Raw genomic sequence first — 14,563 nt, 5'->3', positions numbered from 1 at the left:
CTCTGTCATTCGATAGTTTGGAGGACATGGAGGTCACCGCAGACGTGAAACCATTTACCTGGTGCGTCACAGCGGATTAGCTCACAGAGCAAGAATGGGGCCGCTAGCTAGACGGGCTGACCAGCACATTTACCTTCGTTTTCGCCACTGCATTTTAAGAGGCTGCTAATACTTTTAAAAATACCTTATTCATTCGCATTTAGGTAACAATAGAAGGTTATGTGTAAAGGTGATCATACTACGTTTTTTCAGCTTTGCTGAGAGTTGGCTAACCCAGATAAACTACACTTACATAGAGTGCACAGTCTGCTCAGTTGTGACATATGTATACACCCATTATACTGTCAACAAAATCAAGAAAGCAAACACACCCATTGCCCTGCAAGTTTCCTCAGTGGCCTTTCGTAAGAGTTCCCTCATCCCCGGACAACCCAGTGACTGGTTTTTCTGATTATAGAGGATTTCAGCTGACATTTTCTGGAGTTTTATAGCAATGAATCCATATAGCCTATGTGTTTTTGGTAGTGGAGGAGGCTTCTTTCATGTAGCATAATAATTCTGAGATGTAACCACGCTGGAGAGGATGCCTTAGGAATACTTTGTAGCCACGGAGGTTTGTTGTGGTTGTTTCCTGTTTTGGGCTGTTACAAATAAAGTTGCTGTGAACATTTGGGTACAAGTCTCTGTACTGGCTAGATATCAAGGAGGGGCATGCTGGAATCACAGGCTAGTTAGAGGTTTAACTTTTTAAGAAATGGCTGTTTTGCAAAGTGATCACATCATTTTTCCATTTCCATCAGCAGTGTGTGGTATTCCCAGTCGCTCCACGTTCCCGTCGGCACTTGGTAGGGTCAGTGGTTTTAATTTAGGCATCTCCCAGGTGTGTAGCCGTGTTGCATTGTGGTTTCAATGTGCATTTTTCTAATGACTCATGATGTTGAGCATTTTTCCATGTGCTTGTTTGCCATCTGTGTATCTGTTTTTGGTGAAATGGCTGTTCTAATCTTTTGCCTACTCCGGACTTCTTAGGTGTGCTGTTTGCATGGTGTATCTTTTTCTAGTCATTTACTTTCAACTGTGTCTTTGTATTTAAAGTATGCCTCTTCAGGGACGCCTGGGTGGGTCAGTCGGTTAAGTGTCAGCCTTGGGCTCAGGTCATGATCTCAGAGTCCTGGGGTCGAGCCCCACATTGGGCTCCCTGCTCAGCAGTGAGTCTGCTTCTCCCTCTCCCTCTGTGATCGCTCTCGCTCTCTCTCAAATAAGTAAATATAATCTTTGAAATCTTATATCAATGAAAAAAAAGTATGCCTCTTGTAGGTGCATACGTTAGTCATCTATTGTATTACACATTATTCTAACAAATTTAGTGGCTTAAAACGTTTAAGAGTTATTATCTCCCAGTTTTGTGGCTCGGGAATTTAGCAACAGTTTAGATGGGTAGTTCTGGCTTGGGGTCTTCCATTGGGATGCAGTCAAGATACTGACCAGGCTACAGCCATCTTCAGGCTTCACCGGAGAAGGTCCTTGTGGAGACGGCTCACTGCATGACTGGCCAGTTGGTCCTGGTTATTGATGGGAGGCCTCAGTTTCCCTTCACAGGGGCCTCCCCAGAGTGCTGCAGGACTGTCCATGTGGCAGGACAGCTGCCCTTCTCCAGAGCAGTGTCCAGGAGAGAGCAAGGCAGGAGGGGCGAACCTTTTATGATCTAGTACCAGAAGTCCAGCATCATCACCGCTGCCACTTCTGTAAGTGATGCACTCAGTCCCGCTCAGGGAGGACACTGCAGACATCTTAAAATACAGTTACTTGGGTCTGTTTTTAGCCATTCTGATAATTTCTGCATTTTAATTGTATCCTTTACTCCACTAGTGTGTCTTGCGCAATGAGGGATATGATTAGGTTTGGGTTTACCATTTTGCTTTGATTTGCCGTGTTGTTGTTCCTCCTAAGGTTCTTGTCCTTTAAAAAACACACACACACACATATATTCGATTTATTTTTGGAATTCTAAATCTATTTTATAAAAGCTGTACTTTAGTTGTTACTGTAGGCATACAATAAACATCCTTAATTTCTCATAGGTTATTTCATGTCGTACTGTTGTCTATAAAATATAAAACCCCTGTAAACATAAAGATCCACTTCCTCCATCTTTTAATAGGTGTTTTATTTTTTACAGTGTAGGTTTTCTGGTGATGAATTCTTATTTTTCCTTTATCTTGAGTTCACTCTCATTCTTAAAGGACATTTTTACTTGATTATGCTGGTTTGACAGTCTCTTCCTCCCCACTAAGAATTTTAAAGACCTCGTTCCACTGTTTTCTGACTCCAGTAGTTTCTGATGAAAAGACCGTAAGACAAATTGTTGTTACCCTGTGTGCACTGTATTGCTTCTCTCTTGATGCTGTCCAGGTCTGCTCCTGAACTCTGGCTTTCGAGATCTGACTGTGATAGGGTTTGGCCCTCTGTTCTGCTTGGTGCTCACTGAGCATCTCAAAGTTATAAACGTGACTTTCGTCACATTTGTGCAAAATGTGACCATTATTTCTTAGACTGTTTGACCTGCCTCATTCTCTTCTCGGACTCCTATCATACCCATCTTAGACGGTTTGATTTTAATTAACAGGCCTCTGAGGTTCTGTTCTCCATAAAAAAAAAATACTTCTCTGTTATTCAGATCAATAAAATTTATCCAATCTAGTCTGTCTTCAAGTTCACTGACTTTTTACCTTTTACCTACTATGTTTTTACCTTTTTCACTGTCCTCTCCATCCTGTGAAGACCATCTATAAGTTTTATTATTTCCATTTCATGAAAAATCATTTCTATATTTGCTATTTTTCATTCATTAGGAATATATTTTCCTTGACGTCATTGCTAGTTATAATAGTTGCTTTAAAATCCAAGGTCTCACATCTCGACGAGCTGGAGTTGGTCATAGTTGATGGGCTGCCTTCTGCCCTTGAGTTAGGGCTGCATTTTCTTCCTTACTTGCACGTTGCATGTTATGAATGGCTGTTACAAAATGGTTTTTTGGGCAGAAGTTCCAATCACAGCTCACACCTTTTATCTTTCGCTCGGCTGCTATGACCACGCAATGCCTATGTGGCTTGGGGGTCAGCTAGAGATGTGGGCAGGCAGAGTTTGGGGATCGCCCCTCTAGTTCTTTCTCTTTTGGGCTGCTCTCAACTCAGCTCTCTGACTTCCTGGGGCATAAAGGCTATGGTTTTGCTACCAGTAATGTCACCACTTAGCTTGACCCCAGAGTAAAAGCAGCAAAAAGAGGGAACTCATGCTGTCTATGGCCCTTCCTCTGAGCGTGGACTGCTCGCCAGACCGCACATCTATTCACTCGTGGATGCCTTCATGTTACTGCTCTTTTCATTAGGACCAGGTTGCACAGCTCTTATCTGTGGAAGACTTCCTTCACCAAGAGTGGAACTGGAAGGCTGAGTAAAGGTATTAGAAAAATCTCAGGGTGCCTGGAGTTCGATGCTTAATGGCATATAAAAAATACCAGATAGGGGCACCTGGTGGCTCCGGCAGTTGAGTGTCTAATTTTGGCTCAGGTCTGGATCCCAGGACCTGGGATCAAGCCCCATGGTGGAATCTCTGCTTAGCAGGGAGTTTGCTCCTCTCCCCGCCCCCTGGCTCACGTGCTCTCTAAAACATTAACCAGAGACCAATAAATGGCAAGGATTCTGATCAGCTGTCTTAGGTTAAAGTGAGGTAATCATTCTATGCTGTTATTACATGTATCAAGTGACTAGTATATATTAACCTCCACATGAGAACCATGTTAGGAAGGATGAATGCTTCCTATTAATTCTCTTAAAAATTGCAGTTTTCACTCTTTGCAATTCACTTCATCCCTGTTCCCCTCAGAGGAGAGCAGATGTCCCTTCTTAATGCACCAATGGGGAGGCCAGTCAGGTCAGCACCATTTGTTCCTATTCTTTGTGTAAATGTTTACAACTACTTCTGAAATTTGGTTTTTCCCTCACAGAGAAGGGCCCCTGCTAAGGATGGAACTGAAGAAACCTTTTACAACTACCGAAGTTACGTTCCTCTGGTGCGAAGCACGGGGCAACTGTATACTCCCTCAGGGAGGCCACCTGCCCTGAACACCCCTGCAGCCCTAGCCAAACTGGACGCTGCCGCCAGGTACGGAGCAGCTGCCGCGGCCGCTCACCAAGCAACCAGGTAGGTCAGGGTGACCACTCAGTCCCTGGTTGAGGGGACTGGCTGGGGCTGGCCACCTCCTGGAACGTGGGAGCCAAAGGCACAGCACAGCTGGGCTGAGGGCCCTGCTATGGGCTGTGAGGACTGAACAGTCTTACTCTGACCTGCTCTGTCTCGTCCTCTCCTTTCGGCGCCCCCAGAGTGGGATGAGTTTCCCCTGCTGCATCCTCTGTGAGGCAGGGGTTCTTTCTGGAAACTTACCCGAGTCTTAGTTGAGGTGGGTAGGGAGGCCAGGAGAAAGGTTTAGGGTAAGGCGACAAGGCTATTGTTGGGCGCCTGCCATCGGCTAGACGCCCTTCCAGACAGGAACTGTGTTCCCATCCCTTGGCAGAGGGAGCAGGCTCAGAGGACAGGGAAGCACCTTGCGCACCTTGTGTGTTAGTACGCATGAAGTCAGGAGGACCACGGGTCTGTCTCCTTCAAAGAGCATTTGTTGAATATACTAGCAAAGCTGCTTGCAGGAGCTGGCCTGCTGGAGTGGTGGGTGCTGGGGATGAGTGAGATGCAGCAGGACGAGGCAGGTGTAGGGGCCAAGCAGCCTTGATGGCCAGCTGGGTGCAAAGCCAGTTTCATGCCACCCTGACAAAAGGTGGCTTTAGAAAAGAGGGACCTGTGGAGAACTTCTGGGAAGGTGGTGGTGAAGGCAGACCCTAAGCTCACCTCGTCCCACAGACACACCGAGATAACAGCCATACCAGTACAGCTAGGAGAGTGACCGGACACTGGTACAGCAGACTTTCCACGGTTAATTGTAGAGAGGAGGCTACATGGAAAAGAGCAGGAGAGGCACAGATGCGGTAGGGACGGCGAGACTAGCCACAAATGAGAGCGATACCACAAACCTCGAGAAGGGAGAGGACCCCCATCAGGCACTCAGCCATGGGGGAGCTGAACTGGAAGCTTTGAAAACCAATGGGGCTTAGCTCTGGGAGAGCTGGATGGCAACAGGAAACTGAGTCCCCATCCTTAAAGACCCAGCCAAACACCCCCACCGAGATAGAAGCAGCAGTTTGAAAAGCACCTGGTAGAAGGGAAGATTTACTTACTAAGCAGGGGCTGGAGAGGCAGTGATCTTTGGGAAACTTGGGCCAGAGTTAAAGATCGGGTGGGCACTCTTCTTCCTCTGCCTGAGCCTAGACACCCGACACTTGTAGGAACCAGGGCAAACACCCGCCACCTACCTCGCTAACACCACACCCTGCTCCGCCTTCTCCTGGGCATTCACACCATCCAACCTGCCCTACTTTAAGCAGCCCTTGCAGGGGCTGGCTCCACTCCAAAGTGACTCCCGCCCTGGGCAGAGGGGAAGATAACCACATACACCAATCCTACTGCAGCCCCATAGTGGGCTTGGGGCAGATAGCTGATCTGACTGCTGGCCCCGCCCACCAATAAAAGGCTCTTGGAGACCAGGCAGGGATCTGGTCTCATCCAACTATAAGCCCAAGGCAGCCCAGTCTGGCCCCTTAACAGCACAGAGACCAAACCGGCCACAACAGGCAAAGTGGGCCAGTGCAGCCAGCTGGATGGAAGGCTCAGCCACAACAGTAGGGTGCACGCAACCCCCCGTCAGAGACCACCCTGAAGCAGGACACACGCTACTACAGGACCTCCTCTTCATGAGGCCACTGCTCTCAAGAGCAGGAGACGGAGCTGACTTTCCTCGTACACAGAAACAGAGATTTAGACAAAATAAGGAGACAGAGGAATGTATCCCCAAATATAAAAAAGAACCAGAGATGAAGAACTCAATAAATGAAATTAAAAGGCTACAAGAGGGAATCAATCATTGATTAGAGGAAGCAGAAGGAGCAGTCAGCTGGAGGAGCAGTCAGCTGGAAGACAGAGTAATGGAAAGCAACCAAGCTGAACAAAAAGTAATAAGAAATGAGAATAGCTTAAGGGAACTCAGCAACACCAGTAAGCCTAACAATATTGACATTATCAGGATCCCAGAAGAGAGAAAAGGGGGCTAAAAACTTCCTTAATCTGGGGAAGGAAACAGATACAGATCTAGGACAGTGAGCCCCAAAGATGAACCCAAGAAGGTCTACACTAAGGCACACAATCATTAAAATGGTGCTTTCAAAATTCTCTATCACTGCTTTTTACCAAGAGAAGACAGCTATACGCAAAGGAAACCCCCTATCACTATCAGCTTATTTTTCAGCATAAACCATGCAGGGCAGAAGGGAGTGGTATGATTGATATATTCCAAATGCTAAAGGAAAAAACCTCCAAGAATACTCTACCCAGCAAGGATATCGTTCAGAATAGAAGGGAGGAGAAGAGTTTCCCAGACAAAACGTGAAGGACTTCATCACCACAAAACCAGCTTCACAAGAAACATTAAAGGGTTTCCTTTGGAAAGAAAAGGCCGTCATCAGGAGGAAGAAAATGAGAGAAGGACAAAATTTCACAGGTACATAATAAAAGTAGATTAATCATATAAAACCCAGTATGAGGGTTGGAGCACAAGAGCAGTAACTCCGTTACGCCTATAAAAATCAGCCGAGGGATTCACAAAAGGATGGAAGGTATGATATTGTATACATCCAATGTGCAGGGGGGAGGAGTAAAAATTTAGTGCCTTTAGAATGGGTGCAAACTTAAACGACCATCAACTCAATGTATATTTGCTATATGCATAGGATGTTATCCATCAACTTAACTGTAATCAGAAATCAAAAACCGGTAACAGGCAAAAAAGAAAGAGGAAGGAATCCAAGTACGTCACTCAAGAAAGACCTCAAACCACAAGGGACGAAGGCAAGACAGGAAAGGAACAGAGAAGAACTACAAAACCACCATAAAACAAGTAACAAAATGGCAATAAGTACACACCCATCAACAATTAGTTTGAATGTAAATGGACAATGTTCCAATCAAAAGACACAGGGTGACTGAATGGATAAAAAAAAGCAACATCCATCTATATGCTGCCTACAGGAGACCATCTTCAGACCTAAAGACACGTACGTGCAGGTTGAGACTGAAGGGATGGAAAACATTTGTCACGCAAATGGAAGTGAAAACGAAGTTGGCAGAGTAATACTTACTCTATCGGACAAAACAGACTTTAAGACAAAGGCCACTACATAATGATAACGGGAACAATCGAATAAGAGGATATCACAATTGTAAATAGCTACACAGCCAACATGGGAGCACCTACACACATAAAGCAACTATTAACAGAGAGGAAGAAATGGACAGTGGTCCAGAATACCAGGGGACTTTCATACCCCACTTACGTCAATGGAGAGATCATCCAGACAGAACACAAGGAAATAGTGGCTTTGAATGACACCTTCGACCAGATGAACCTAACATATATTCAAACCGTTTCATTCAAAAACAGCAGAATACACATTCTTTTCAAGTAGAAGTGGAACATTCTCCAGAATAGAAGTCTCAATAAGACTGAAATCCTATCATGCATCTTTTCGAACTACAATGGCATGAAACTAAAAATTAATCACAAGAAAAAAGTCTGGAAAGAACACCTGTACGTGGTGGTTAACATGTCGCTAAACAATGAATGGGTCAATCAACAAATCCAAGAGGAAACTGAACAGAGACAACTGGAAATGAAAACTTAATGGTTCAAAATCTTTGGGATGCAGCAAAAGCTCAAACAACTTAGTCATAAGCCTAAAAGAGCTAGAAAAAGAACAAACAAAGCCCAAAACCAGTAGAAAGAAGGAACTAATAAAGATCAGAGCAGAAATAAATGAAATAGAGACTAAAAATAACCACAATGGAATAGATAAGGCAATGAAACCAGGAGCTGTTTCTCTGAAAACGCCTACAAAATTGATAAACCTTTAGATAAACTCATCAAAAAAGGAGGACTCAAAAAATAACCAACACCACAGAAATACAAAAGAGTAAGAAAATACTGTGACAAATCGTATGCCAACAAGTTGGAAAACCTAGGAGAAATGGATAAATTCCTAGAAACAGATCACTTTCCCAAAGTGAATCAGGAAGAAATAGAAAATCAAAACAGACTGATTACTAGCAAAGAAATTAAGTAATATAAAAACTCTGGTCCTGGACTTTGGGAGTTTTTATATTTAAATATAATTTAATTTCTTTGCTACAGTAATCACACAACAAAAAGAAATAAAAGGTATCCAAACTGGAAAGGAAGAAGTAAAACTTCTATTTGCAGATGACATGATACCATATATAAAAAACACTAAATATTCCCACCAAAAAACTACTAGAACTGATAGTAAATTCAGTAAAGTCACAGGATACAAAGTTAATATAGAGAAACCTATTGCATTTCTATACATTAATAATGGAGTAGCAGGAAGAGAGATTAAGAAAATAATCCCATTTACAACTGTGAGTAAAATACCTAGGAAAAAACTTGACCTGTAGTCTGAAAACTATGAAACACTGATGAAGAAATTAAAGATGACATAGACAAGTGGAAAGATAGTCCGTGCTTATGGATTGGAAGAACTAATACTGTGGAAATGTTCACACTACCCAAAACAATCTACAGATTTAATGCAATCTCTATGAAAATACCAACAACATTTCCACAGAACTAGAACAAACAATCCTAAAATTTGTATGGAACATAAAAGACCCTGAAGGGCTGAAGCAATCTTGAGAAAGAAGAACGAAGTTGGAGGTGTCACAATCCCTGTTTTCAAGATACAAAGCTGTAGTAATCGAACAGTATTAGACTGGCAGAAATAGACACACATAGATCAACGGAACAGAATAGAGTCCAGAAATAAACCCATTCTTCTATGGCCAGTTAATCTATGACAAAGGAAGCGAGACTATACAATGGAGAAAACACAATCTCTTCAACACACGGTGCTGGGGAAACCGGACAGCTACATGCAAAGAATGAAACTGATTGCCTTTTTTACACCACGCACAGAAACAAACTCAAAACGATGAAGGACCTAAATATGACACCTGAAACCATGAAAGTCCTAGAAGAAAACATAGGCAATAATTTCTTGGTTATCAGCCATGAAACATTTTTTGAACATATATCTCCTCTGGCAAGGGAAACAAAAGCAAAATGAAACTCTTGGGGCTACACCAGGATAAAATCTCCTGCACAGCAAAAGAAACCATCAATAAAACAGAGGCAACCTACTGAAGGGGAGAAGATATTTGCAAATGATACATCTGATAAGAGGCTAATACCCAAAATATATAAAGAACTTACACAACTCAATACCAAAAAAAACCCAGTTTCTCCAAAGAAGACACACAGATGGCCAACAGACACATGAAGAGGTGCTCCACATCACTCATCTGGGAACTGCAAATCAAACGACAAGGAGAGATCGCCTCACGCCCCTGAGAACGGCTAAAATCACAAACACAAGGAATAACAAGTGTTGATGAGGATGTGGAGCAAAAGCAACCATTGTGCCCTGTGGGTGGGAATGTAAACTGCTGTTGAAACAGTATGGGGTTCCTCAAAAAATTAACAGAATTACCTTATGACCCAGTAATCTCAGTACTGGGTATTTATGCAAAGAAAACAGAAACACCAATTTGAAAAGAGCCATGCACCCCGCTGTTTGCTGCAGCATTACCTACCACAGCCAGACTGTGGAAGCAGCCCCAGTGACCACCAAATAGATGACTGGATAAAGAAGATGTGGTGTCTATACACAGTGGAGTAGTACTCAGCCATAAAAAAAGAATGACCTCTTGCCATTTGCAAGAACATGGATGGACACCGAGGATATAATGCTAAGTGAAATAAGTCAGTCAGAGAAAGACAAATACCAAACGATTTCACTCCTATGTGGAATTTAAGAAACAAAACAAAGAAAAAAGAGATAATGAAAGAAACCAGACTCCTAAATCCAGAGAACGGGTGGTTGCCAGAGGGGAGGTGGGTGGGGGGATGGGGGAAATAGATAAAAGAGATGAGCACTGAGAAATGTATAGAATTACTGAATCACCATATTGTACACCTGAAGCTAATCTCACACTGTATGTTCATTATACTGGAATAAAAAGAGAAGAGGAACCTGTATAAAATACACGCCCTGGCCGTCACCACATCTCTCCTCACCGTGACCCATCTGCCAAAGAGAAGTTAAAAGAAAAACCTTGAGTTTGAGTAAGCAGGAATTGCAGGTTACACAGCTGCCAAAACTGTGGGGGAGTCTTCACAGTGAATGGTATTTTGATTTAAAGTAGCATTTACAGGAGAAGCATGGGAAACGGCAGAGTGGGAGGACCCTGAGCTCACTTCCCATGGACATATCAAGTGTGTAACTAACTATAGTGCGACTCACCCTGAAAATGGCCTGCGGACTAACAGAACATCTCCCCGCCGCGGCTAAAGCTGTAAAGAAGGGCCACACAGAGAGGGGAGGAGGGGCGGGGATGTGGTCCGGAGCCATATCTCTGGCATGGTGATTCATGTCACCCGTGCGTGTAAAGGTCCTCCAGGAGGAGCGAGGGGATCAAGCCCCACAAAGGGGGCTCCCCACCCTGGGGATCTGCAATGGGCAGATGAACCCCCGAACCTCTGGCTTTGAAAATCAGGGGGGCAGGAGTCAGAAGGTGATAGGGAACTGAGATTCTACTCTTCAAGGGCCAGTGCATTTTATCACTTGGTCTGAGACCCCAGCAACAGAAGCGGCAGTTGTGAAAGTGTCCGGGTTATAGGAGGAGACTTACTTTTTATTTTTTAGGGCATGTGCTGGAAGAGCAGGGTTCTGTGGGAAATCTGTGTATGCATGTAAATACTGGTGGGAGCCAGCTCTGACCCTGTCCATCTATCCTTATCTTGCTAGTGCTGCTTGCCCTGCCCACCAGCACACCCAGAGAAGTCCTGGCCCAGTCACAACAGCAGAGTGCACACAGGCCACACGGAGGACAGCCCTGGAGCGCCTGGTTCCGGTGAGCGGCGGGGACTGCATTCCTGGGCCTCGCAGGATGCCTTCTACACAAGGCCACTACTTTTAAGACCAGGAGGTGTAGCTAGCCTACCTATACACAGAAACAAACCCGGAGTCACACAAAATGAGGACATCGAGGAATATGTTCCAAATGAAAGAACAACACAAAACCTCAGAAGAAGGACTACATGAAACAGAGATAAGCAATCTACCTGATAAAGAATTCAAAGTAATGGTCATAAAGATGCTTCCTGGATCTGGGAGAAGACTGTGTGAACTCAGAACTTCAACAAAGAAACAGAAAATATAAAAAAGAGCCAATCAAAGCTAAAGAATAAAATAAATGAACTGAAAAATACACAAGAGAGAATCAACAGCAGATTGAAGGATGCAGGAGAACAGATGAGTGATCTGGAAGACAGCGTAGTGAGAATCATCGAAACTGAACAGCCAAAAGAAAAAAAGAAGAGAAAAAATGAGGATAGGTTGAGAGACCTCTGGGACAACAAGTGTACGGACATTTGCATTATAAGTGTCCCTGAAGCAGAAGAGAGGAAGGGCCAGAAAACTTAATAGCTGAAAACTTCCCTAACCTGAGGAAGGAAACAGCCAGCCAGGTCCAAGAAGCACAGAGAGCCCCAAACAAGATGAACCCAAGGATGTCCACATCATAATCAAAATGTCAAAAAATTAAAGAGACTCTTAAAGGCAGCAAGAGAAAGGCAACTAGTTACTTACAAGGGAAGCTGAGGCCGTGAGGTGAGTTTTCAGCAGGAACTTTGCCAGAAGGGAGAGGCATAGTGTATGCAAAGGGATGAAAGGAAAAAAATCCACAACCAAGAATACTCTACTCAGCAAGGCTATAATTCAGAACTGAGGGAAATATAAAGAGTTGCCCAGGCCAACAGAAGTCAAAGGAGTGCATCACCACTAAAGGGGCCTTACAAGAAATGTTAAAGGAACTTCTTTAAGCAGAAAAGGCCATAACTAGAAGTAAGAAAATTATGAAAGGAAAAAGTGTCACTGGTAAAAGCAAACATGTAGTCAAGGTAGTAAAACTACCTTATAAAACTAGTATGAAGGCTGAAAGACAAAAGTAGTAAAATCAGTTGTATCTACAGTAATTAGTTAAGGAATTCACAAAATAAAAAAGATGTAAAATATGACATCATATACATAAAAAGGGGAGTGAAAACGTAGTACTTCTACAATGTGTTTGACGGAAGCAACTATCAACTTAAAATCGAGTACTATCTACATAGGATATTACATGTGAACCTCATGGTAGCCACAAACCAAAAACCTATAATAGATACACAACAAAGAGAAAGGAATCCAAGCATTACATCAAAGAAAGTCATCTAATCACAAAGAAAGCAAAAGGAGAACTATTATCTTCTAAAAGATTTTATTTGAGAGAGAGAGACAGAGATATTGAGAGAGAGCAGGAGCGGGAAGGAGAGGGAGAAGCAGGCTCCCCACTGAACAGGGAGCCTGATATGGGGCTCGATCCCAGGACCCTGGGATCATGACCTGAGCCGAAGGCAGACACTAAATTGACTGAGCCACCCAGGCGCCCCAACAAAAGAACTATGAAAAGAAATATATAAATAACCAGAAACAATTAAAAAAACGGCAGTAAGTACATACCTAGCACTCTAAATATAAACAGACTAATTGCTCCAATCAAAAGACATAGGGTTACCAAACAGATAAAAAAAGATAAGACCTATCTATATGCCACGTGTAAGAGACTCACTTCAGACCTAAAGACACATACAGACTTAAAGTGAAGGGATGGAAAAAGATATTCCATACAAATGGAAGTAAACAAACAAACGTAAAAACCAAACTGAACGGATGTAGCAATATTTACACAGACGTGGGGTAACTGGCTGATGGGCATTAAGGAGGGCTCTGGTATAATGAGCACTGGGTGTTATATGCAACTGATGAATGACTGAATTCTACCTCTGAAACTAATAATAGAGTGTATGTTAACTAAACTGAGTTTCAATAAAAAATAAAACAGACTTTAAAGCAAAGGCTGTAACAAGAGACAAAGAAGGGCACTGCATAATGATAAAGGGATCAATCCAAAAAGAGGATATAACAACTGCAAATATCTATGCACCTAACACAGGAGCCCCTGATCTATATCTACACATACATGCACAGATACATATCTATCTATCTATCATCTATCTATCTATCTATAGATAAAGCAAATATTAACAGACTAACGGGAGACACTGACAGTAATACAGTCATAGTAGGGGACTTTAACACCCCACTGAAATCAACTAATAGCTCATCCAGGCAGAAAATCAATAAGGAAACAGTGGCTCTGAATGACACATCAGACCAGAAAGACTTAATAGATATATACAGAATACTCCATCCCCAAACAGCAGAATACACATTTTTCCAAAGAAGACATCCAGATGGCCAACAGACTAGAAAAGATGCTCAACATCACTCATCATCAGGAAACTACAAATCGAAACCACCAGAGAGCACTTTGTACCAGTCAGCATGGCCTGCATCAGAAAGACGAGAGATAACAAGTGTAGGCAAGAAAGCGGAGAAAAGGGAACCCTGGTGCACTGCTGGTGGGAACGCAAACCGATGCAGCCACTGCAGAAAACAGCATGGAGGGTCCTCAGAAAATTAAAAACAGAGCTACCACATGATCCAGCAATTCCACTTCTGGGTATTTATTTGAAGAAAGCAGAAATATTCATCTGAAAAGATATATGCACCCCTATGTTTACTGCAGCATTACTTAACACTCGCCACGATCTGGAAGCAGCCCAAATGTCCACTGATAGATGGAGGGATAAAGGAGATGTACCACACACACACACACACACATTACTCAGCTCTAAGAAAGAGTCTGTTTCCCATTTGTGAAACAGGGATGGACCAAGAGAGAATTATGCTAAGTGAAGTCAGAGAAAGACAAATAGCAAATGATGTCACTTGGAACCTAAAAAACAGAACAAATGAACCAACAGAACAGAAACCGACTCAAAATTACAAACCACTGGGGGCTGCCAGAGGGGACGAGGGGTGGGGGTGGTACAGTAAGTGAAGGGGCTGCAGAGGTACAAATGTCCGGTTACAAAATAAACCACAGGGATGTAACGTACAGCACAGGGGACACTCAGTGATCCTGCAGTAACTGTGTGTGGGACCCACGGTGTGGGTCTACACTCGTGTGAACTACACTTACGCTGGTGAGCATTCCGTACTGCCTATTAATGTCGAATCACTGTGTCGTACCCCTGAAATGAATATAATATTGTATGTTGACCTACTTCAATTAAAAAAAATTGCATTTAAAGTGCAAACAAGGCTCCTGGCTCTGAAGTTTGTGTCACGGCAAGTACATCTTCGACAAAGGCTTCCGTGTG

General features: G+C 43.3%; 1 protein-coding gene and 1 long non-coding RNA gene across 18 annotated transcripts in view; one reads left to right on the top strand and one right to left on the bottom strand.

Moving 5' to 3' along the window:
* The window catches only part of MRTFB (myocardin related transcription factor B), a 270,940-nt gene that overhangs the window by 8,103 nt on the left and 248,274 nt on the right, over positions 1 to 14,563 (bottom strand). The window lies entirely within an intron of this gene.
* LOC113270778 (uncharacterized) lies at positions 1,289 to 14,499 on the top strand. Its single transcript, XR_003321950.4, has 2 exons — positions 1,289 to 4,203; positions 11,043 to 14,499. It is a non-coding gene; the product is annotated as an uncharacterized LOC113270778 (long non-coding RNA).

This window comes from Ursus arctos, unplaced genomic scaffold, assembly GCF_023065955.2.
Source record: "Ursus arctos isolate Adak ecotype North America unplaced genomic scaffold, UrsArc2.0 scaffold_2, whole genome shotgun sequence".
In the NCBI taxonomy this organism is placed as follows: Eukaryota; Metazoa; Chordata; class Mammalia; order Carnivora; family Ursidae; genus Ursus; species Ursus arctos.
Note: the sequence above shows the minus strand (reverse complement) of the source record. Positions and strands in the feature narration are given on the sequence as shown.